Source organism: Lactuca sativa, chromosome 5 (assembly GCF_002870075.4).
Source record: "Lactuca sativa cultivar Salinas chromosome 5, Lsat_Salinas_v11, whole genome shotgun sequence".
Lineage (NCBI taxonomy): Eukaryota > Viridiplantae > Streptophyta > Magnoliopsida > Asterales > Asteraceae > Lactuca > Lactuca sativa.
In genome coordinates, this window is record NC_056627.2 from 5,913,003 (window position 1) to 5,939,713 (window position 26,711).

General features: G+C 39.5%; 1 non-coding gene across 1 annotated transcript; it reads right to left on the reverse strand.

Moving 5' to 3' along the window:
* Nucleotides 1-17,454: 17,454 nt before the first annotated feature.
* On the reverse strand, nucleotides 17,455-17,561 carry LOC111889648 (small nucleolar RNA R71). The gene has a single exon (XR_002849603.2). It is a non-coding gene; the product is annotated as a small nucleolar RNA R71 (small nucleolar RNA).
* Nucleotides 17,562-26,711: the final 9,150 nt, after the last annotated feature.

Genomic DNA, 26,711 nt, shown 5'->3' on the forward strand with positions numbered 1-26,711 from the left:
TCCAAGACATCACAACTTTCCACATTTGATGAATGTCATAAACCTTCTTAATACTTATCACTCAATGTCAATATCTTAACTCTAAGACTTGTTTTGGAACGAAGTATGATTGACTTCTCGATTTAACCATTTCTTCAATTCTTGAATCCTCTTCTTAGACATACAATTGTCCTAAGACTCACTTGGAGGATCAATTGAGATATGGTTCTTAATCATTAAGACCTATCATAAAGCATAAAAGGTACTCTCCCTTCTTCTTAGAATTGAGAACCTTTTATCTTTCTGTCTACTTGATTCTTCTTATTCGTTCTGCTATTGATTTAAACTTTTTCAATCAATTCAGAATTACACTTAATCTTGTAAGTATAATCATATTTACTAAACCTTTAGCAAGTCATGACGAATATCTTTGTTACTCTTATGGTGGACTTGATCAACACGCAACTTTGTGTACTCGATCTCCTAGTCCTTCACTTGACACTTTGCCAATGAATTAGTCTAATTTCAAAATATGAAATTTCTCATTCATCATGCAACCAAGTTGCATGATTCCAAGTTTCTGTCTAATTGAAACTTGGGCGATGAGAAACTTTCCCTATTTGGTAAATTCTCGACATTTCCAAAAACAACATAATTAAGAATCAAATCCATTATTGCTCATATTAGAAACATTCAAACATCAATTTTTCATACACGCCATTGCAAGGATAAATAAATAAAATCAAATTTTATTTTATTGCAGAAAAATTTGTCCTTACAATGCAATTCATTGAAAAACTATGCTAATACATATTTCTTAGCAATCTTATTCTAACTCTAAGTAGTAGCTCAAGAATCTAATCTTCAAGTAATGTGATCGAAATCCATTTCTTCATGGTTAGATTCTGCTCACTTCTTCCCTAAAGCTTCCTCTCTTTTCTTCGACCCTACAAAACATCAATTGTAATCTTATCACATTATGTATTAAGAATCTAGAATAGGAGCTTAAAAGATTTGGTTAATGGATTTTACCTAAAGCAAAGCCATACGTTTTGACTCTCCCATATCTTAGATCTCTTAGGTAAATAGGGCAGCTTTGTCTCCAATGCCCCTTCTCTTGGCAATAAAAGAAAATTGACTCTTTTGGAACAGGACATGGAACTACTTCTGACATTGCCCTTCTCTTATGATCAAACTTTTCGATCATAGCATGTCTTTTGTTGCCATTGTCTATATCCATAGAGGTCTTGAAGGCAGATTCACCAATCAACTTTGCTTTTCTATTGCGCCAAACCATTGCAGATTCAGCAGCAATAAGCATATAGGTAAGATCTATAAGGGTCACGTCGCAGTTCATCATATAGTACTCTCTTACGAACTCACTATACGAGTTAGGAAGTGACTGAAGAACCCAATCAACAGCCATCTCCTCACAGACAACGGATCCCAACATTCTTAACCTATCAATGTGTGACTTCATCCCTAGGACGTGTGCACACATCGACTTTCCCTCTTCATGTTTACTTGCCAAAAGGGCTTGACTGAGCTTGAACTTTTCAAGCCTTCGAACTTGTGGGTTAGGGAGAATAATTGGAGGAGGTGGAGGAAGTGAAGCATGATCTCTTGTTCCTCGATCGAATCGTGGAATATCATCTTCATGTGGAATGCTTGTTCCACGGGATTTGGGAAGACCATAGTTGTCGTACTTTGACATCTACAAAACCGGAGAAAACAAATTCCAGTTAGTTGATTGATTGAGTCCTTAGTAAATCACCCAAATGAGATACTAAGGCTAGGACCCAACACAATACGCTACAACCTAGAAAATGGATGCCGTAATCTAGTTGCAGAATATTTGAAGGTAAGTGAATGACAATTCACTAATTTCCACCATGAAAAACGAAAAAGAATTTTTAGGTTTTAAATCAATGAAAACTCCTAGATCCTTTGAGATTCATTGAACATTTCAATGGCATGTTTTAAATCTCGATATGCCCCTCTAGTTTGTGACTGGGATGCCGAGGATCACAAAGCAGGTGTGAATAACCATGCAAACTTACATGGTGCCCTCACATGTTACAGTCACCTATTCGATGTGCCGGTAAACCACACACGCTTCACCGAACTATGAAAAACATTGAGTCACCCTTTGCTACCTTTGCTTAGAACCATTTAGTGTGCCGGTAAACCACACACGCTCCACTAACGTCTTCGCAAGGGCACAAAGTGTAATTTCATGGAATTGCATCAATTCACTTTTGCCTAAGTAACTAGGATTGGGAATTTGTAAGACATTTAGTTACTTTTGTACTTCATTATACTTATAATGTAAGTTTTTGTCCTATCCTACCCGTTCGGCTAACAACCCTCCACTAGTCAAGAGTGCGGTGGGTTAGAGTGGATACCCAATTCAATCGCCATTTTATAGGCAATTTCCTTAAACACCCCTTATAGACTAGCTTCGTGAATGAGGCCTACTAACGGTAAGAATGACTTTTACTCATACATATATATATATATATATATATATATATATAATGTTAGACTTTTAATGTTATATATAGTATAGGGTGTATTTTACACTTTTAAAATACTAGGAGGTCAAATTTAACAATTATACTTTTAATTTAATTAAATTGTAAACCTAAACTTTTATGGATTTATTAAACCTCTTTTAATTATACACCTTCATTAATTAATAAAACCATAAGGGTGTGATTTGAACTTTTCAAAACAATACTAGGGTTTTAGAATTTAACATTCCTAAATTAAACTTTTAATCAACTTTTAAATTCCAAAACTTGAGGGCAAGTTTTGAAACATTTCAAAACATTAGGGTTTAGAATTTAAATATTTCAAAATCAAACTTTTCAATCAAAATTTAAATTCCAAAACTTGAGGGCAAGTTTTGAAACATTTTTCAAAACATTAGGGTTTCAACTATTTAACTTCTAAACTTTCAAGTTCTAATTTAAACTATAAAACCTAAAGGGATTAATTTTGATACTTTTCCAAACTTTGTCAAGAATATTCTAGATCACATAATTCAAATAAGGCAATTAACTATAATTGGTGGTTATCTAATTAGATTTAGTTCAAATTCTTGCAAGATAATGATCAAATAATTTCCATAACTTAACATTTATCAAATAAGGTAACAATTATCTAATTAGATGACCAAAATCTTTTATTTTGACAAGGATAATCATAAGGAATCAATAAAATTCGAATTTTATTAATTTTAAACAATTATGGCAATTATCCTAAGTCAAAATAGGCAAAAATCCCGAAACAGCCTCCTTCTGAAGCTCGAACTCGCCGAGTTCCTCTATGGACTCGCCGAGTTGGAGCTACTCGCCGAGTCATCATTGGAACTCGTCGAGTTCATCAGACAGGGGGTCAAAAAATCGATTTTTCAGCTTGAACATACAAACAAGGCATCAATACAATAGAAACCAATCAAGGCTCTGATACCACTGATGAGTTTTAGCTATAAGGACATCCTATGTGCTCATACAAACCCTAATGCTTGGATCTAGGTTTCTCTATTGTACATGCAAGTTATCCAAGACTATAAACCCTAATTCTAGCATACAAGTAATCATATTAACATAAGATTGGGTTTAAGATATTACCTTGATTGTTATGTAGCAATAACAATTACAATTCCTCCTTGTAATGACTTTAGAAAGCTTAGAGTCACAAATGTCACTCCTCTAATGGTTCACAAACACCAAGAGCAAGATGATGAATAAGAGAAGAGAAGAAGGCTGCCCAAAACTTGTGGAAACCCTAGAAGAAGTCTTGTCCACGTTTTTGGGCATAAGGGTTCCTTAAATAGTGAGGCTATTAGGGTTATCTAACAAGGAAACCCTAATTTGGATGCTTAAGCCCTAAGCAACCCATGGACTCTTTTCCTTAAAGGCCTTGGACGATTTCTAATGGGTTTCCCCATAGAATTCGTCCACTCCTTTAATATGGAGTCCATTAGCTCAATATTCAACTATCATACAATTGACAGTTCAAGTCCCTTAAGTTTAATTAATCTCTTTTAGTCATAAACTTAATTCTTATTAATTCTTGACTAATATTAATTAAACAATATGATTTCTCCTTTAATATATTATTCTCATAATATATTTATTATTCATATTTAATCCTTTCTCTCCATAATTCATCCTATCAAGTTGCTTTGGTGAAGGCAACCCAAAAGGACCATGCACCATCGGGTCAAGTACATACCAAAATAGTTATGGACTTAGACACTAATCCAACAGTACGCACCTCAGATGGGCTTGGATCTGTTTGGGCCTTTGAGCTGTTGGGCCTCATTTGGTTATTGGACCTTGTTACATTTTTGGAATAGTGGGCCATTTTATCTGTTTTGGGCCATTGATGTTATGGTAGGGCCTTATTGGGCCAAGAGGCCCATTAATGATTTTGGTCATGGACTTTAGGCCCATTAACAAAGAAAGGATATTTGGGCCTTCATGGAACGACTTGGGGTTTGGGTTTCCCTTTTATTATGTGATGTCCTAACATGGGTTAATATCATTATTCAGCACGGGAGGTTACAGTCATTTAGGAGAGCAGTTTCGGATTCTCCGGAGAGAGGTGAGTCTTGTCACCATACCAATGGGTCTAAGGCACCAAGGCCGACCCATTTTATGTTAGGTTATTATGTATGTTATTGCATGGAAGACCCCGGGGGGAGCCCATGGCAATTGGATATAAGACCATGTGGGGTAGCCCATGACACAATGGTATAAGACCCTGGGGGAGCCCACGACATCCTTACAGGTTTATGTTTGTGTTATGTGTAGATATTTCTGTGATATATGATATGTTATGTGATTATGTATGTTATTGCATGGAAGACCCCAGGGGGAGCCCGTGGCAGTTGGATATAAGACCATGTAGGGTAGCCCATGGCATGACTGGTCCGCCACATGGGCCTACAGTCTCCCCGAACCGCTCATAAGGTATGTTGGCCTTCAGCACAAAGCAGGACCGCCTCAACCCAACCAACAAGCAAATAACCATGTGCACATAGCTATCATATACTGGCATATACAAACATCAAGCATATCTATCTCACTGATCATAATCATAGAATTCTTTTGTAACTAGAGTACCGACCTATCAGGTCACTAACACACCAATCCCTACGGATCATAAAAGCATATCATACTGTCTACCTCAATTCTGAACTAACAAATCATAACCACATGCAACATACCATAACAATAACAACTAAAGAGCCGGCCTTGGTGTTGTAGACCCTACCGATATAGTGAGGATAACTCACCTCGCAGATGTCGAAACGAAAGGTAAACTCCAACTCTCGGATCACTTGACACAGGTTCCACCACCTATCATCATAGTACATCATACTCATAAGTCCTTAACCTCACAAGGTACTCCATAAACCACTAGTCAACCCCTGGTCAAAGTCAAAGTCCTCAATCAAGGTCAACAGTCCATGTTGACCTTAACTCGCCGAGTTCCCTGAAGTACATTCCAACTCACCGAGTCATCGGAGTGACTCGTCGAGTTCCTTTGATCCTCGATCAAACTTAAGGTCACACGTCGAGTTCCTTCCTTGCAACTCGACCGATACACACACATACATAGTCTAAGGAAAACTCATCCGACTCGCCAAGTTGTTCTTCAACTCGTCGAGTCTTATGGTGATCTTCATCAAGCTTGCCGAGTTGTTCATCCAACTCGTCGAGTTCATGACCATCTTCATATGACTCGCCGAGTCATCTTGCGGCTCGTTGAGTCCATTCAGTTCTTTTTCCCATACAGACTTGATTTGAGCCATGCAGCGTCCCCAAATCACAGATCCAAGCTTCTAGGGCATACTTATCACGTAAAGTTGCAAACTTTACGTGCATGCATGGCCATAAAGGCTTTAAATGTATATTTTAAGTTCTTAATGGAGCTTCAAGTCTAATAGGGACCTCAATCACAACCAATACAACAACTTCATGATTCTAGCATCCAAGGAGGGTCCAGATCTGAAGTTACAACCTCAAATCTAGCCCATAGCTCATCCTTTCAACTTAATACTTCACCAAAAACCCTAAAACTCAATAATGGAAGAGATTCACAGGAAGAAAGGCGGTTTGGTTACCTCCAGAAGATGATGACTAAGATAAGAGCTGATTTCCACACTCCGGTTGCTCCAATACCCTTCTCCTCTAAGCCTTCTCTCTCCAAAATCCTCTTTTCAAGCTTCAATCACACAATGGCACACACGTATTAGGGTTTTAAGGGCTCTCAAAGACTACAAGGAGGCCAAAGGAGTCTGAGGCTCCTTTAAATAGGGGTGCAAACCCCGGGATTTAGGGTTTCATCTGCCAGCTCCTACTCGCCGAGTCCCAAAGTGGACTCGTCGAGTAGGTCACTTAACACGCGGTCCCACACCGCTGCTACTCGACGAGTAGGTCGGCCGACTCGTCGAGTAGGGTTCATCCAATAATTCTTATGTAATTAATACCTGAGAATCGGGGAGTTACAACTCTCCCCCACTTGAACTAGACTTCACCCTCGAAGTCCGCTGGAATAAACAATGTCGGGTAATGCTTGCACTTCTCCGCCTCCGGCTCCTATGTCCACTCGGATCCCTTCCGATGTTCCCATTGTACCTTTACCAAAGGTATTTCCTTGTTTCGCAGAATCTTCTTCTTCCTTTCCAAAATCGCCACAGGCCTTTCCACATAGTTCAGGCGCTCATTGACCTGAATGTCATCCAACAATACCACTGCCTCCTGGTCCATAATGCATTTTTGCAATTGCGAAACATGAAATGTGTTGTGGATCCGGCTAAGCTCCTCCGGAAGTTCTAGCCTATAAGCCACCCTGCCAACCCTGGCGATAATCCTAAACGGCCCATTGTAACGGGGACCCAATTTTCCCCTCTTCCTAAAGCGGGTCACACCCTTCCAGGGTGAGACCTTCAGAAGAACCATGTCACCCACCTGAAATTCCAGCTCAGATCGGCGTCGGTCGGCATAGCTTTTCTGCCGGCTCTGAGCGGTCTTCAGCCGCTGTCTAATCTTTTGTATCATTTTGATAGTTTGTAAAACTACCTCTATCCGACCCATCACTCTGTGCCCAACCTCGCCCCAATAGACTGGGGTTCTACACTTCCACCCATACAACAGCTCGAAAGGCGGGGCGCCAATACTGGAATGATAGTTGTTGTTGTAGGTGAACTCTGCAAGTGGTAGGTGGGAATCCCAACTCCCACCGAAATCAATAGCGCACGCCCTCAACATATCCTCGAGGGTCTGAATGGTCCGCTCACTCTGCCCATCACTCTGCGGATGGAACGCCGTACTAAAATGCAGTCGTGTACCCAGTTCCTCATGGAACTTCTGCCAAAAAAGGGCAGTAAACCTAACATCTCGATCGGAAACGATAGAAACTTGAACCCCATGGCGAGAGACAATCTCCCTGACGTACAGGTCGGCCAACTTCTCCGCCGACGAACTCTCCCGTATGGCTAGGAAATGGGCACTCTTGGTCAATCGATCCACGATGACTCATATAGCATCGAACCTCCTTGCCGTTTTCGGCAACTTCATGATGAAATCCATCACGATCCATTCCCATTTCCACATGGGAATCTCCAGAGGCTGCAACTTACCATGCGGCCTCTGATGCTCAGCCTTGACCATCCTACAAGTCAAGCACCTCTCAACGAACCAAGCGATATCTCGCTTCATGCCAGGCCACCAATAACTCGAACTTAAATCACAGTACATCTTGGTGGTTCCCGGGTGAATCGAAAACGAGACTTATGAGCCTCCTCCATCACTGTCTGTCGGACCCCTCCGGACATCGGAACCTAAACCCGACCGTAACGGGTCAATAATCTGCGGCTATCTTGAACAAACCGGGCGCTTTCACCCTTAATCCTCTCGAACTTCCAGTTCTCTCGTCTCATGCCCTCAATCTAAGCATCCCTGATCAAACCCACCAGTGGGGAATCCACCGCTATCCTCAAACACCTGGCTGGGGTCGAGGACCCAGCTGACTTGCGGCTCAGAGCATCCGCAACCACATTCGCTTTACCAGGATGGTAAAGGATCTCGAAATCATAGTCCTTGACCACATCCAGCCACCTGCACTGCCTCATGTTCAGGTTCGGCTAATCCATGATGTGTCTCAAACTCTTGTGATCCGTGTATATAGTGCAACGGACCCCGTACAGATAGTGCCTCCAAATCTTGAGAGCGAAAACCACTGGTCCCAACTCAAGATCATGCGTGGGGTACCTCGTCTCATGCGGCTTCAGTTGCTGCGATACGTAGGCTACCAACCGTCCTCTCTACATGAGGACTGCCCCCAAGCCAGTGATGGATGCATCACAAAATACCACAAAGTCATCCACTCCCTCGGGGAGTGTTAACACTGGCGCCTCACATAAACACTGTCGGAGGGTCTCAAACGCCCTCTGCTGCTCAGGGCCCCACCAGAAATCCACCCCCTTCCTCGTCAGACGAGTAAGGGGTACGGAAATCTTGGAGAAATCACGAATGAATCTACGATAATTATGGGATTAGTGTCTAAGGTTGTAATATATTTGGTAAGTACTTGACCCGGTTATGTATGGTCCTTTTGGGTTGCCTTCACCATAGCAACTTGACAGGATGATTTGTTAAGAGAGAAGAGATATTATTGTTAATATATTATGAGAATAATATATTAAAGGGATAATATTGTTATTTGATTAATATAATTCATATATTAATTAAGAATTAATTTAGTGACTTAAAGAGGTTAATTGAATAAAGGGACATAAACTGTCAAATGTGTGATAGTTGTGTTTTGGGCTATGTGTCCTTATGGGTAATGGGGTGGACGAAATTGAGGGTTAGGGAACCTTAAATTCGTCCAAGCCTAGAATCTAGAAGGATCTTGGATTGCTTAGGGCCTAAGTTATTCAATTAGGGTTAAAAGTGAAACCCTAGTATCCCATAGTATAAATAGATCCCTAGGGTGAGGGAAATCGGCACTCATGCAAGGCAAGGAACCCTAGGGCTGAATTATCACCCTCTCTCCTCTCTCTCAATATCATCCTCTTGCTAGTTGGTGTTTGTAAGCCATTAGAGGAGTGACAATTGTGACTCTAAGCTCTAAGGAGAAGAAGTATCAAACAAGTAATCTAAGGTATTGTTCTAGATCCAATTATATATGATTTGATTCAATTGTTTACATTAGATCTAGTATTGTAAGTCTTGGATTCAATGCATGTTCAATTAGAGAAACCTAGATCCAAGCATTAGGGTTTGCATGTGCCCATAGGAAAGTTCTTATGGCTCAAACCCATCAGTGGTATCAGAGCCTTGATTGATTTATATTGAATTGATGCATTGGTTAATTTCTTGTTACTTGTAAAATTCGAATGTTGGTCTTCTGCCTGAGGAACTCAGCGAGTTCCACTGTGGACTCGGCGAGTAGCTCCAACTCGGCGAGTTTGAGTGTCAGAAAGAGGGAGTTTCGGGATTTCTTGTTGTTTTTCTTGAGGAAACTTGCCTTAACTGTTTTGGGTCATTAAAATCCGATTTTTAACTATATATATAAGTATATTCTTGACCAAACAAAAGATAATTACCAATTAGTTGAATAATAATTTCCTTATGTGATAATAATTGATTATTTGAATTGAATTGGTTAATTATTTTGCAAGTAATATTGAATAAGATCAAATTGAGATAATTTAATTGTTGATTTACATTATTTGCCTTTTGATCCTTATGTTTTGAAAAGTTTAAAACTTGTCCTCAAGTTTTGAAATTTAAGTTTTGTGATTAGAAGTTTAATTTGAATAATTTAAATTTCAAACCCTAGAATTTTACAAGTTTAAAATTCAACCCTATACTATTATATGATTACAAGCTTAATATATATATGTATAAGTAAAACTATGCTAGTCTTACCGTTAGTATGCCTCATTCACGAAGCCGATCTATAAGGTGGGTATAAGGATTTTGCCTATAAAATGGCGCTTAATGGGTGTACACTCACACCCACCGCTTTCTTGATCGGTGGAGGGTCGTTAGCCGAACGGGTAGGATAGGGCAACTCTCTCTCCTCATTAATAAGTATAATGAATCTATAAAGTAACTAAACTATTTTATAAAATTCCCAATCTTAGTTACTTTAGGAAAAGTGAATTGATGCAATCCCATGAAATTACACTTTGCACCCTTGTTTAGATGTTAGTGGAGCGTGTGTGGTTAACCGGCACACTAATTGGTTCTAAGCAAAGGTGGAAAAGGGTGATTCGTTGTTTGTCATAGTTCGATGGAGCGTGTGTGGTTTACCGGCACATCGAATAGGTGATTGTAACAATGAAGGCACCATGTAGATTTGCATGGTTATTCACACCCGCTTTGTGATCCTCGGTATCCCAGTCACAAACTAGAGGGGCATATCGACATTTAAACATGCCATTGAAAAGTTCAATGAATCTCAAAATCTAGGAATTCTTAATGCATTTAAAACTTAAAGCTTATGTTTTTCATGGTGAAGAATTAGTGAATCGTCATTCACTTACCTCCAAATTATTTGCATGTTGGATTACGGTATCCCTTTTCTAATATGTAAATAATGTTGTTGGGTCCTAACCCTAAATTTACTTTTTGGGTGTTTATTTAGGGATCCAATTCTAATCAAACTTTGTCCTTTCTATTTGTAGATGTCGAACACTAACAACGCTGCTGGTAGCTCATTCACGCTAATGAGCCTTTGTCAAAAAGTGACTTTCGATGGATCAAACTTTAGCGAATGGATAAGATACATTTGCACGATCGCGCATTACGAGGACAAGGAGTATGTTCTCGATGAGAAGCTCGAGAAGATCAATCCAAAAACTGCCACTCCCGAAGAAATGCCTGTGTTTGAGGCACATGAGCGCGATGCAACGAAAGTCCATTGCATCATGATAGCCACTATGAACTCTGAATTCCAAAAGTCCTATGAGGACATGTATCCTTATGAGATGCATCTAGACTTGGTGGAGCGATACCACCAAAGCACAAGGCAAGAACGCTATGAGATCATAACGAATATGATCACTGCTAATATAGGAAGTTGAGAATCTCTTACCGTGCACTTGCAAAAGAGGCAAAGGTATGTCGATCGTCTTCACAAGTTGAATGTCAACTTTGGGGAAGATTTGGTTATCGACATTGTTCTCCACTCCTTGCCCTCATGCTACAACCAATTTAGGATGACCTACCACATGAACAAGGAAGAGGTCACCCTAAGCAAACTCCAAGGGCTCCTAAGGACTGCTGAGAGCAATCTTAAGGACAAGTCTTTTGCACCATCTCCCAATCCGTCTGCTGCTCTTGTTTTGGCAATTGGGAAGGGAAGGGGCAAGAAAAGGAAGGCTTCTTCAAAGAACCACTGCAAGGGAAAGTCCCAAGATGGTTCCTCTTCTAGTGGGACCAAGGTTGATCCTTCTAAGCCCAACCCTAACCCAAAGGAGGCAGAGTGCCATCATTGACACAAAATAGTGCATTGGAAGAGAAGTTGCCCAGAATATATGCAAGCCATCATGGATGGAAAGATCAAACCATCTTTTGCACGTATATACACAATTAAATCAAGTAATTCATCCCATACTATTTATTGGGTTCTTGACACAGGATGTGGTTACCACATTTGTTCTGATTTGCAGGGACTAGGAAGAAGTAGAGATGTGGAGCTCGGAAGAATAAATCTAATCATGGGGAACAGAAGATCGTCACCTGTTACCAAGATTGGAGTGTATTCTTTAGTGCTTAGTAATGGATTGAATTTAGATTTAAATAATTGTTGCTACTCGCTAGATATGGCAAGAAACATCATTTCTTTTCATGGTGTGTTCAAACAAGGATTTAAATATTCGTTTAATAATATGAATGGTTCTATTTATGCTTATCTAAATGGTGTTTTATACTTTGAAGCAATGCCTAGTAATGGAATTTATGAAACTGTTATGGTTGTAGATAACCTAGGAAATGATGTGTTGTGTATGGATTCTTCCAATGGTATGGATAAAGCGTCTTTATGGCATTGTCATCTCGGACATGTCAACAAGAAATGCATAGCCCAACTCCAAAAGGATGGAGTGTTGGAGTCATTCGACCATAGGGAAGATGACCGTGCGAATCTTGTTTACTTGGAAAGATAACCAAGTAACCCTTCACTGGCACTTATGAGAGGGGTGAGAGTTTATTGGATCCCATACATACCGATGTATGTGGGCCCTTTAGATCCACCACAAAGGATGGAAACCGCTTCTACGTGACTTTCACCGATGATTATACTAGATATGGGTATATTTACTTAATCAAGCACAAGTCTGAAACGTTTGAAAACTTCAAAGAGTTCATGAATGAAGTGGAGAATCAATTGGGCAGGAAAATCAAGATGCTTCAATCCGATCGAGGAGGAGAGTACCTAAGTCTTGAATTCCACGACTATCTCAAGGAATGCGGAATAGTTTCGCAATTGACGCCACCTAGGACACCGCAGTTGAATGGTGTGGTAGAAAGGCGTAATCGAACCTTGTTGGACATGGTTCGTTCTATGATGAGTCATGCTTCACTACCTATCTCATTCTGGGGGTATGCATTAGAGACTGCCGCCCATATCCTCAACCGAGTCCCGACAAAGAAGGATGCCAAAACACCTCACGAGATGTGGACAACGGAAGCTCCCTCATTGGCACATATCAAGTTTTGGGGTTGTGAAGTTTTCGTAAGATGAGAAACTCATGACAAGCTCGAACCTCGAAGTGAGCGATGTATTTTCATCGGCTACCCGCAGAAATCCTTTGGATATCTCTTCTATAGACTGAGTGACAATGTTGTCTTCGTTGCGAGGAGAGGAGTTTTCCGAGAGAGAGAACTCATAAGCCAAGGAGACAGTGGGAGGCAGATCGATCTTGAAGAGATTCAAGAGTCGAGCGATGAAGGAACCTCTACTGCTGGCGCTCAACCCGAGGAGGAGACTCCAGTTGAACCAATTGACGAGACATTACCTCTTAGACGTTCCGAAAGAGTTAGAGTTCAACCCCAGTTGTATGGTTTTCATATTACTACCGAAGGGGACACGTATATTAGTAATAGTAAACTAATAAATCTAGATGAACCTAATTGCTATAAGGAAGCCATGGCAGGCCCGGAGTCTGCAAAATGGAAAGAGGCGATAGACAGCGAGATTCAGTCCATGTATGACAACCAAGTTTGGAATTTGGTTGACAATGTGCCCGGACGTAAGACGGTTGGGTGCAAATGGATCTTCAAGAAGAAGACCGACGTGGATGAGAATGTGCACACGTACAAAGCACGATTGGTTGCAAAGGGCTTTACTCAAACTCCCGGAGTTGACTATGATGAGACCTTCTCACCAGTTGCGAAAATAAAATCTATTAGGGTGATGTTGGCCATTGCTGCATTTCATGATTATGAGATATGGAAAATGGATGTCAAGACCGCTTTCCTTAATGGGAAGTTGGCTGAGGATGTTTACATGGCTTAGCCAGAGGGTTTTGTCGATCCGAAGCATCCAAATAAAGTGTGCAAGCTTGAGAAGTCCATTTATGGACTTAAGCAAGCGTCTCGCAGATGGAATCTTTGCTTTGATGAGAAAGTCAAAGAGTTTGGATTTGTACGAAGCGAAGATGAATCATGTGTATATGTCAAAGCCAGTGGGAGCATAGTTAGCTTTCTCGTTTTGTATGTCGATGACATACTGCTCATAGGAAACGACATCCCGACTCTGCAGGAGGTAAAGTCCTGGCTCGGGAAGTGCTTCTCTATGAAGGACCTCGGAGAGGCTTCCTATATTTTGGGAATAAGGATAGTGAGAGAAAGAAGTAAGAGACTAATAAGACTTAGTCAGAATACTTACTTGGACAAGGTACTAAAATGTTTTAGTATGGAAAACTCGAAGAAGGGAGAATTATCGATACAAAGTAATGCCAAGTTGAGTAAGACTCAAAGTCCGAGTACCGAAGCTGAGATAGCTGAGATGAGCCGAGTACCTTACGCTTCCGCAGTTGGCTCAATCATGTACATTATGACTTGTACTCGCCCTGATGTGGCCTTTGCTTTGAGCATGCTCAGCAGATATCAAGGGAATCCTGGCAGAGCTCATTGGATTGCAGTCAAGAATATACTTAAGTACCTTCGGAGGACCAAGGAATGGTTTTTAGTCCTTAGAGGAAGTGATGACTTAAAGGTGCGAGGGTACAGCGATGCCAGCTTCCAGACCGACAGGGACAACTATCGTTCGCAGTCGGGCTAGGTCTTTACCCTGAATGGAGGAGCAGTAACTTGGAAGAGTTCCAAACAAGAAATTGTAGCTGATTCAACATGTGAATCAGAGTACATTGCAGCGAGCAAAGCGTCAAAGGAGGCGATGTGGTTGAAGAAATTCATTGGTGATCTTGGAGTTGTGCCTGCCATAAAGGAGCCTATGGAAATTTTATGTGATAATGAGGGAGCGGTTGCCTTGACCAAGGAACCGAGGGATCATGGTAGATCTCGGCATATCGACAGAAAGTATCACTTTATTAGACATCGAGTAGAAGAAGGACACCTCGTAGTGAAGAAGGAATCGTCAGAGGATAATCCAGCAGATCCGCTTACGAAGGGACTGAGTAGGGTTAAGCATTTGCAGCACGATAGGAGCATTGGGCTGAAAGACAATATTAGTTTAGATTAGATAGTTTTGAAACATGTAATAGATAAATGTAACTAACATTTGATGATTAAATAAAGGAGTATTATTTATGGGTAAAGATATTGTCTTATGTTAATTGTTTAACTATTGTTTCACTTTGCATGTTTTGACTTCCTGAATAATTAAGTTATTAAGAATAATCGACTTATTCGAATGGTCCACAATCGTTCATATGTTGGAAGTAGGTATGAATGAAGATTTTCATGAATTGGTGTGTAGATTGTCTAAAAGGGTATTAGACATAGCAAAGGTTTGCTGCAACGTTCATGAGTGCTTATGAACAAGTTTTGAGCATCAGAATAAACCCGCGCTTGCTGGAATCACTTTATGGAATGTGACACGAGTGATCGCAAGACAATAATATCATATGGTCTTAAAACCTAGATATATGGTTTATTATTTGCTAATTGGTTGTACATTGATAATGCGGAACCGCATCAGTAAATTGATGTCATAAAACGCATTGGTGTGTGATATTGCCATATTTATACCTATTTTTAGGCAATATTTAAGTACATTTTTATTAATAAGTTGATAATATGTTTAGAATAATGGTACTTATGACTTTAAATTGTTATTTTCAGTCAATTAAAAGGATTTTCGAAGAGAGGGACCAAAAGTGACAATATGGAGAACATGGGAGACTTGAAAGACAAGAAAAGAATAAATCAACGATAGATACTGAATTCACGACGTGGCAAAGTCGGCCACGACGTGGCATGAGTGTTCTAGAAGATAGACATCGCGATGCGGAGGATTCCTTGCATAGTACGGATAGCTTGAAGCCCACGACGTGGCCTGGATAGCCACGACGTGGCGCAGGTTTTTCGAGATTATTTAAGTGCTCTGGATTATTATGAAAAGAATAACTTTTTGGCTGAAGTAAAGAGTTCCAGGAGACGATTCAGAACGAAAGAAGGGTTCTGGAAGAAGGTTTTCAACACCAAAAAGAATAAAGGTTTATATTTTAGTTAATTAAGAACATGTCTTTTATTATTTTAAGTTGTGTTGGTTTATTAGTTGCTAGGATGAGCAGCTGAATCTAGCTACTCTTGTTTAGCTAGATGAAGCTTCAAACTTTTTAATAGTTCAATGTTTATGGATTAAGTTTAGTTGGTAAAAATTGCTTGAGTTTGATTTGTATAACCTAGCATGCTATTGTTTGTTTCTCTAATTGCTTGATTGCATGTTTTGTGTAGCTTAGTGACCATTAACTGCATGAATTTGTTTACCTAATGATTTAGTGAACATTAAATTGTTAGATCTAGGATTGACCAATTTTAGTTAGTAATTAGAATAAATAAGCTTAGCTGTGCTAGAGAACGTGTATTGTGACCATAATTGCGTTTATACAACAAATCTTACATAGCATATTTACATTCATAATTAGTTCCGTGTTTAATTATGTGTGAACATACATGGTTTGACATGAATTAGTTAATTATTGGTAAAGTTAGAACTAAATTACTAATACAGCTAAAAACCAACTTAATAATCCGTAATCATTAGCTAGCTATAAGGAAGAAGTGGATTCAAGCTAAACAAGAGTGTGTTTTTACTTAGTGAATTTGATTTAAGTTCATCTAATCTTGTAAAATCAGATAAAACCCCTTTTAATCTTGTTAATAATTAGGTTAATTTAATAGTAAGTAAATTAAGTAGAACACTGTTCCCTGTGATCGACACCCGACTTACCTAAACTATACTGTAACCTGACTATGTACACTGCCTATAAGTGCATAGTTAGTTAAGTTTGTTAGGTTATAAATATTAAAATTAGTGAGTACTTTCGTGCACATCAAGTTTTTGGCACCGTTATCGGGGAACGGCTTAGTTTTTCTTAGTTTTTAGCTTATTTGCATTAAATTAATCGATCCTTCTTGTGGAGTAAAAACCACAAAAAGTTCATTTTTCAGCAAAATAAAATTTTTCTGCCAGTCACAAAGTCCACAACGTGGCCAGATACCTGCCACGACGTGGACAGTTAAAAAACTAGATTTTTAATTGTTAGTTAGTTTTTCTTATTTTAGCTCAGTTTTACGTTTTTAGTTTAGCAAGTTGCAGGAGTTCATGACCAGAAGCTCAAACACACACTTGGTGCCACCACTTGAAGATCCCGAGTCTGCACTTCACAAGAAAAAGACGCCCTTATAAGAATTGAAGTCAGCTTTTTCTAGGAAGTCGGGAAAGAAGACAAGAGAGTCAAGTTCATCCGCGAGGCACAAGAGCAATCTTGAGCATTTGGATCATACGCCCATCCAAACCGAGTCCGAAAGCGATACCGATCCGGAATTTGAAGAACACACAAGCGAACCCGAGAACGAGCCAAGTAACGAGATGGCAGCAATTGAAGAAATGTCCATGGGAGCTTATAAGAAGCGGATTCGAGAAGATGTGGGTCCCGGTTTAGTCCAACCCACAATACCTTCCACTGCCACATTCGAGTTGAAGGGACACATATTGACTGCACTGAAGGACATCCCATTTTTGGGGAAAGATCATGAGGATGCTTTTAAGCATCTAGATGAAGTCAACGACATTGCGGATTACTTCAATGTCCCAAATGTCAACAGAAACACAGTATTGCTTAGGATGCTTCCCGTCACTTTCAAAGGAGCTGCTAAGGAGTGGTTAAAAGCACTTCCACCGGGTACAATTACCACTTGGGCTCAAATGCGTGAGCAATTCCTGGACCAGTTTTGCCCGCCATCCAAGATAGCCAAACTCAAGAAGGCAATAGCCAACTTTGAGCAACAGCCGGGGGAGTCATTATACGAAGCATGGGAGCGGTACAAGGGCTTGCTCAGAAATTACCCTCAGCATGATCTAAATGTGCAGCAAGAGATGTCAATCTTTTATGATGGGGTCAACGTGATGACAAGACAACTCCTTGATTATCAAGGACCTTTGACAAAGAAAAATCCAAGGGAGGTCAAGGAGCTAATTGAAGAATTCGCAAAGCACTCTCGCGAATACCACAACCCGAGGCAAGATGGAATCAAAGGCGGTGGAGGGGGCCCAAACTGAAGAAATAGCAGCTGTATTGGCCATGCTGAATAATATGGATCGAAGGATAACACAAATGGACCAGTCGATACATGTCATAAGAGTGGGTTGCGAGAGATGTAGTGGTCCACACTTGACCAAGGACTGCAATTGAGATGAGTTTGGGAACAGAAAAGCTCAAGTGTGCTACTCTAGTGGGGATAAATTTGATGAGGACTGGAGGAAACCGAAGGAGTGGCTGCCATATGAAGAGTATAAGAAGCAAAAAGAAGAGAAGTATAGGCAGACAGGTCGAGGCTTTTATCAAAAGGACCAGCCGCCAGCCGAGAAGAAACCCGACCTAGAGACCATTTTGATGAAATTTATGGAAGCTTCGGAAAAGAGACACGATGCCACTGATTCTGCTATTATGGAACAACAAAATTTAATAAAGAATCAGCAAGCCTCCATCCATAACCTTGAAGTACAATTTGGTCAACTAGCCACTCTGGTTCATGAAAAATTGTCCCCGAAGAATCCCGAAGTGAAGACCCAATCTCACGTAATGGCCATCGATACTGAAGAAGAAGCAATCTCTGAGTTCCTGGAGGCATTTGAAGAAGAACCACAGCAGCCCGATCCAAAACCCAAGAAGTCAAAGTTCGAAAGTTCGAAAGTTGCTGAAACAGCTTCGCCACGATGTGGCACTCCTCTGGCCACGACGTGGCGCATGTCTGATCAAAAATTCTTTGAACCCGTTTAGGCTTATCAGCCACCTTTGCCATTTCCAACCCGAGCTGCACTTAGTCTACTAGAGAAGGAACATTTAGAGTTTGTAAAGCATGTGAAGGGGATCCCGATTAATACGCCCTTTGTTGAGTCCTTATCCAAAACTCCCGAGAAGCAGAAATTACTGCAAGATTTGATAGACACTCGAAGACAACTAAAGAAGCAGTCAAAGGTGGTTCTAAGTGAACAAACCTCAAAAGCCGTGTTGAGAGAGCCACCAGAAAAGATGGGGGATCCTGGACGCCTCACTCTTCCGTGTGAATTTGGTAATAAAATGAAGGTTAATGCTTTAGCCGATTCTGGGGCTAGCATTAATTTGATGCCTTTTTCATTTTATCAAAAATTGGAGATTCAGAAGATGAAGGCTAAAAAATGAAGATTCACATGACGAATCGTTCAGTGACACAACCCCGGGGCATCGTGGAGGATATTTTGGTGAAGATTGGAAAATTTGTTTTTCCAACAGACTTTTTAGTTTTGGATATGAAGGAAGATCCCGATGTTCCAATAATCCTTGGTCGTCCATTGCTTAACACTGCTGGAGCTCTGGTTGATATTCGCGAGTCTAAGCTCACTTTGAGGGTTGGAGATGAACAAGAAGTTTTTGGAATACAAGATGACTTCCAAGAGGATAAAGAAGAGATGTTAACAATTAATGAATAAAATGAACTAGAGGAACTATAAAAGCTTATGGAAGAAGAGATCAAGGCAGTTCATCAAGTCAAAAGAACAAAACTGAGGGCATCTGTTCCATATTTTATTGAAGTCATAGCTTACAAGAGTCCGCCTTCTTGGGTGAGCAAAGAGGATGAGGAGATGACAAATGATGAAGAGGAGGTCACTTCAAGAGTGACAAAGCCGGTGGTGGAAGAGGAGGAGGATGTTATGGAGTGCAAGGAACAAACGAAGGGCACAAAATGCAAGCTTGAAGAAGAGGGAAAAGCTAAAAAGGAGAATTCAAAGAAGGCGTATAAAAGGCGAGTTCAAGCTTACAAGAGGCGATTCAAGGAATAAAAGATCTTGGTGGTGGACTCTTCAGAAGATTCAACGTAGAAGGCACGGAGTCCAGCTCAAGACTCCAAGAAAAAGAAGCACTTCTCGGGAGGTAACCCGAGCTTGGTTTGCATTTTCTTTTCTTTTAATTTTTTTTTTAGTTTTTAATAAGGATAGATATCAACTCATCATCAAATAACTGATACTTAGTAAAGAATTAGCTGTGGGGAATTATAATTAATAAATGAGATGCAAAGTAATTAGTTAAAAAGTGAGATTTTATAAAATTTTGCAATCAGGCAGTTTCCACGACGTTGGCTGATACAGCCACGTCGTGGTAAAAAATGAAAACACGGGACCAGATGATAGTTTCAAAGTCCACGACATGGGCATAGCCAGCCACGACGTGGCCTTTAAAAAGTCAGGGGGGACCATTTCCTTAAAACCCTTTGACCAATAATCCCCATTCACATTTGATACTGCCGCACGAATGGGAACCAAATACCCCACAACCAATTTCTTAATCTACTTCCAATTTCCTTGCAAGTTCTTGTCAATTAACCCTACTCGGTATGTGTTCTATTCATTAATTGCAGTTAGTTCTTACAATTTCAGATTTTCATAGTTAGGGTTTGTGTGATTCACGAAATTGGTTGAAACTAGTTGTTAATTCTAGGTTGCATGTCCCTTAAATGTCCATAGGAACAAACCCCAAGCATTAATTTTGGTGGAAATCGCATATAAAAGACCGATCCACATACAAGATGCGACTGTGGTCCACGACGTGGCGAGCCTGGCCACGTCGTGACTTCTGGCAAACATCTTAATCTGTTTTAATGTTTTGGATGTTTGCTGCTTTGGTTTGATTGTGTATGTAGAAATGGGACCACGAAGAGCTATTCCATAGGAGGAAAACCCGATTGATGTAGCAAGTATACATCCCTTATATCAGTTTCCTCAAAACATTCCCCGACCATTGTTAACTACTTACGAGAATCGGCTGGGATGGCTGTACAATAGGGAGTTTGCGATAGCCCTAATTATCGATTGGGGATGGCTTGGTAGTGTGGGAATGGTCGCTGAGTTGGGACTCTATTGGTCGAAAACATACAAAGGGGACCAGTTTTCTTTCACTTGTCACGGGTGGAGGAATTTGTTTGCCATTCAAGAACCCGTATACCGGGAATTATCGGTGGAGTTTTTCTCTACCGTATGCTTCGAGGAACGCACTATTGATTTTACCTACAACCGGGCACTGGTGTTTCGTTTGGGTGGTGTTTATAGAGAGTGTAGTCTTCGGGAATTCGCTTGGCGTATGGGGCTTTATACCGAAGTGGAGACTCAATCTTTGTTTTTCATACCATTCTTGCTTGGCTGCGTTCGGGATTTTAATCCCGGTGTTATGGATGTTCAGTTCTGGCGGGGCATTTCTAGCCATGATTACAATACTCGTGACTCGAGTGAGTCCCAAATTCGGAATCCTGTTTTTCGATTTTTACATCGCCTGATCACTTTTTCAATAAATCACAAGCATCATGGTGATAAAGTCCCCATTCAGAATTTGTTTTATTTATGGACTCTTATTACCCCGGGAGTTTGCTGTGATTTACCGTATAAGTTGGCGAGGTTCATGGGGAAGAAAGTGGCCAATTCTAGGCCCGGGAGTCTGATTACGGGTGGGCATTTGGTTACTGGCCTTGCTAGGTCATATCATATTTTGACCCATGACTTTGTGAGGAATCTTACTCGATTCCCGGACACTGATTTGACTATTCAAGTCTTGGGAGTTATGCGGGCCGTAGTGAATGTTGGGGGTCGTTTTGTTATACCGCCGATAGATGACGAGCAAGAGGAGGCGCAGCCAGGGCAGTGGAATGTGCGAGCTAGAGGTGAGGTCGAGAGAGAGCATGCTGCTTCACAGTATGTGCAGGGAGTACCCACCGACCCTTTTCAGAGTCGGGTGGGAACTTATTTGGATAATCTTCGGGGGCATGCCATTTATCATACCCAGCTTACTGAGGGTATTTATTCGCATTTGGGTGTGACCTGACCACCTTCTATGCCACCCCAGTATCCTTATTTTCCGACATGGGAGGAGCTATGGCGTCCGCAGAATGACGGGGCAGGACCAAGTGGAGCGCAGGACCAAGGAGATGATGATTGATTTTATTTCCTTTTCTTTTATTTTGTTTTGTTTTTAAGTAGTTATTTTTTATGTTTGAATTTGGTTTGTAATGTAAAACTTTCTTGAACTATGATGTTACTCTTTTATTTCTTTTGGTTTGTTCCATTTTTCATATTAGCATTGGAATTCTAAGGAGCATATAAGATTAACTCTAGAGTCGTGTTTGTCGAGTCAAGGAAGCTTAGAGTCATGAGTTGGAACCCACAATTCAAGATAAGTGTGGGGTACGTTAGTAAGAGAGAGGTTACAGTTGGGAAGTATATTTACATAGAAGCGTCTTAAACCATTTAGACACTGGTCAAGTTGCTAGAGTGCATCAAAGAATTAAGGCATTTTCTGCTGATGTCCAGATTCCATGACGTGGGATCCTTATGCCACGTTGTGGCGCTCATGAACTTCGAAGAAATAAAATAGCCTGTTGTTCGCGCTTTCATCTCATATCACGACGTGGCCAGATACCTGCCACGACGTGTCTCCGTTTATCCTTGCCCACATTTCTACATACTAACACCCACTTTGAAGAATTGAAGTTTCAAGTCATGTTCGTGGTTTATTTACATATCCACCCAGTTCTACACCGAGTTTCTATTTTTGGAGGTCCATATTCTGGATGCACGTTTTCCACACTTTTGGAGATACTCATGCCACTATCCCAGGGGAGTCTGTTCCTTTTTCTCCCTTTTCTTTAATTTTGATTTATTTTTATGAATACAATGAGGGCATTGTATGAAATAAGTGTGGGGTAGGGGTAGAAAAGTAAATTGCTAGATAATCATAGAATTTGATAGTAAAAATTGAAAATTTCGAAATTGAAATTTTTAAGAATTGAATCTAGTGATAATAATTTGAATTATAATTGCTAGTGTTATGTGGGATGATCTGATGAAAGTTCAAATGTTTAGTTGAGCCAATACACGTTATAGTGCATTTGTGGCCTCCCTTATTTTAGTGAAATCATGGAACAAAAACATAACCCTGCTTGGTTTGAGGGATGCAATATGTTTAGCAGCCTAAACCTGAAATGTATCCAGGAAAATTATTATCATTAACCGATAAAGGTTGAGGTTGAGCGCCTCTGCTTAAGCATGTAGGTTTTGAGTGAAAAAAGTGAGGTACATGTAATAAAAAAGAGAGAGAATTACAAGTAAAGTTTGAAGAATTTTGTAGCAAATAAAGTGAAGATCAAAAGATCAAAATTCCAAGAAATTCAAAAAGTTGAAGATACCAGAAATCAAATCAAATAAGATGGTGGATTCAAAGAAATCAAAGATCAAATATCAAAGAAATGAAGAATTCCAAAAGAGCTCCATAGTGGTACCAATGATTGTAATTCTAGATTATGTATGCTTAGGTTGCTCAACTAAAAATACCTTGAGGATAAGGAGGTTTTCTGCGGATGGATTCGGAGGGTTGCATAAAATGAGCATTATTCGGAAAAAGTGGGCGAGTGTTTATGAAGATTGTGAGTATTTAAAGTATGGGGGGTACTTTAGGAAAATTTTAGACACAAATGCATGTGTTGAGGTCTTGGCATAATGGCTGAGCTAGAGTCGGATTGTTCTATGTGGTGTTAGTAATTAGAAGTTAAGTTTAAATTTGCTTGAGGGCAAGCAAAACCTAAGTGTGGGGTATTTTGATATTGCCATATTTATACCTATTTTTAGGCAATATTTAAGTACATTTTTATTAATAAGTTGATAATATGTTTAGAATAATGGTACTTATGACTTTAAATTGTTATTTTCAGTCAATTAAAAGGATTTTCGAAGAGAGGGACCAAAAGTGACAATATGGAGAACATGGGAGACTTGAAAGACAAGAAAAGAATAAATCCACGATAGATACTGAATTCACGACGTGGCAAAGTCGGCCACGACGTGGCATGAGTGTTCTAGAAGATAGACATCGCGATGCGGAGGATTCCTTGCACGGTACAGATAGCTTGAAGCCCACGACGTAGCCTGGATAGCCACGACGTGGCGTAGGTTTTCGGAGATTATTTAAGTGCTCCTGATTATTACGAAAAGAAGAACTTTTTGGCTGGAGGAAAGAGTTCCAGGAGACGATTCAGAACGAAAGAAGGATTCTGGAAGAAGGTTTTCAACACCAAAAAGAATAAAGGTTTATATTTTAGTTAATTAAGAACATGTCTTTTATTACTTTAAGTTGTGTTGGTTTGTTAGTTGCTAGGATGAGCAGCTGAATCTAGCTACTCTTGTTTGGCTAGATGAAGCTTCAAACTTTTTAATAGTTCAATGTTTATTTAAGTTTAGTTGGTAAAAATTGTTTGTGTTTGATTTGTATAACCTAGCATCCTATTGTTTGTTTCTCTAATTGCTTGATTGCATGTTTTGTGTAGCTTAGTGACCATTAATTGCATGAATTTGTTTACCTAATGATTTAGTGAACATTAAATTGTTAGATCTAGGATTGACCAATCTTAGTTAGTAATTAGAATAAATAAGCTTAGCTGTGCTAGAGAACGTGTATTGTGACCATAATTGTGTTTATACAACAGATCTTACATAGCATATTTACATTCATAATTAGTTATGTGTTTAATTATGTGTGAACATACATGGTTTGACATGAATTAGTTAATTATTGGTAAAGTTAGAACTAAATTACTAATACAACTAAAAACCAACTTAATAATCCGTAATCATTAGCTAGCCATAAGGAAGAAGTGGATTCAAGCTAAACAAGAGTGTGTTTTTACTTAGTGAATTTGATTTAAGTTCATCTGATCTTGTAAAATCAGATAAAACCCCTTTTAAACTTGTTAATAATTAGGTTAATTTAATAGTAAGTAAATTAATTAGAACACCGTTCCCTGTGATCGACACCCGACTTACCTAAACTATATTGTAATCTGACTAGGTACACCGCCTATAAGTGCATAGTTAGTTAAGTTTGTTAGGTTATAAATATTAAAATTAGTGAGTACTTTTTTGCACATCATTGTGTATAGTTGGTTAGTTGATATGTAAATGCATATAAGTCGAAGTTTATCTATTACTTTTATTCTGAGATGGTAAAAGCGATATCACGGCCGCTCGATGATTTGATTTGACTTATGTGTCGGGCCCGGTCAGGACTGAATTGATGTGTTCAATTAAGTTCTATGTCGAATGAATCTGAGATCGAGAAACCAAAATGCTGGAAAATAAGTTCCATAAGATTGTCAGCATAATATCTAAACAGAGGACTATACGATCCATTATCTAAAGGAGAAGAGATTGATAAGATCAGAGTTGGCAGCGTCTTAGAGAGCTACGATTGCTAAATCGGTTTGTGTTTGCATGTATAGTTACTACACTTATCCAAGTGGGAGACTGTTGGATTAGTGTCTAAGGTTGTAACTATATTTGGTAAGTACTTCACCCGGTTATGCATGGTCCTTTTGGGTTGCCTTCACCATAGCAACTTGACAAGATGATTTGTTAAGAGAGAAGAGATATTATTGTTAATATATTATGAGAATAATATATTAAAGGAATAATATTGTTATTTGATTAATATAAGTCATATATTAATTAAGAATTAATTTAGTGACTTAAAGAGGTTAATTGAATAAAGGGACATAAACTGTCAAATGTGTGATAGTTGTGTTTTGGGCTATGTATCCTTATGGGTAATGGGGTGGACAAAATTTAAGGTTAGGGAACCTTAAATTCGTCCAAGCCTAGAATCTAGAAGGATCTTGGATTGCTTAGGGCCTAAGTTATTCAATTAGGGTTAAAAGTGAAACCCTAGTATCCCATAGTATAAATAGATCCCTAGGGTGAGGGAAATCGGCACTCATGCAAGGCAAGGAACCCTAGGGCCGATTTCTCACCCTCTCTCCTCTCTCTCAATATCATCCTCTTGCTAGTTGGTGTTTGTAAGCCATTAGAGGAGTGACAATTGTGACTCTAAGCTCTAAGGAGAAGAAGTATTGATATGTGCATATTTAGGTCATATTAAGTGTAGATTTTTATTCATTTATTAGCTAAATTATTGCATTTCATGGACAAAAGGTACTTAAAAGTGTTTGAATTATGTTTTCAGTCCAAAAATGAAGCTCGGAAGCAAAAGGAAGCAGGAGAAGCGGTTGAGAGTTCGAGAATGGAACAAAGAAGAAAAACACTAAAAATAACACCTACTCGGCGAGTAGGGTTGACTACTCGGCGAGTCCAAGCAAAGATTCGAGAAGATAAAGACTTGGAAACCCAGAGACTTATCATAATACACGGACTGAGAGATGGACTCGACGAGTCGGCACCTGACTCGACGAGTCGATTCGTATATATAAAGATAACTCCTCAGAACGATGGAGGGGAATTCTAGAACGATTCAGAAGAGTTTAGCTGCGATTAAGAAGTCAGAAAAACCCTAGAAGACGAAGTTATAAGCTATAATTCAATTCCGAAGGAGATTTGAGGCAAATTTCATCATTCTACTTAATCTTTTGTTTTGTCATTATGGTTAAACAATTAGACTCTGTTTGTTTGCTGTTATTTACTTCAATTATGAACTAAAACCTTTAGACTTCTGTATGGGGATACAAAATTGATACTATGGTTTGATTATTGGTAGGATTAATTCTAAGTTGGTGATTTTTGTTATTTTAGCTTGCTAAAGAACCTTGTGTGTGAATAATAATTAATTTTCGTTAATAGGAAGATAATTGATTAGCATGAACATCTATTGATTATAAACCTCATATGCTATGTGACCACTTTGTCATATGTCTAGGATTAATGAACATGAAACTAGAGTTAATAAGAAAATTGAGTAAATTCATGTGCAAGCTTGTGTGATGACCATCAACGAGAAGTTAATTAAAAGATTAAATTAGTTAACTATTGCAAGTCTAAATTAACCCGAATAATTAATCTAGTGAATTTAATTAAATTAGACAACTGGTCACTGTTTAAGTTAGTTTATTTGCTAAGGATTAGTGTAGTGAATGCGAATCTAGTCACTTGAATCGGTAACCAACAAAAGAATTAATCCATTGCACTATTACCTTGAAATCAACCAT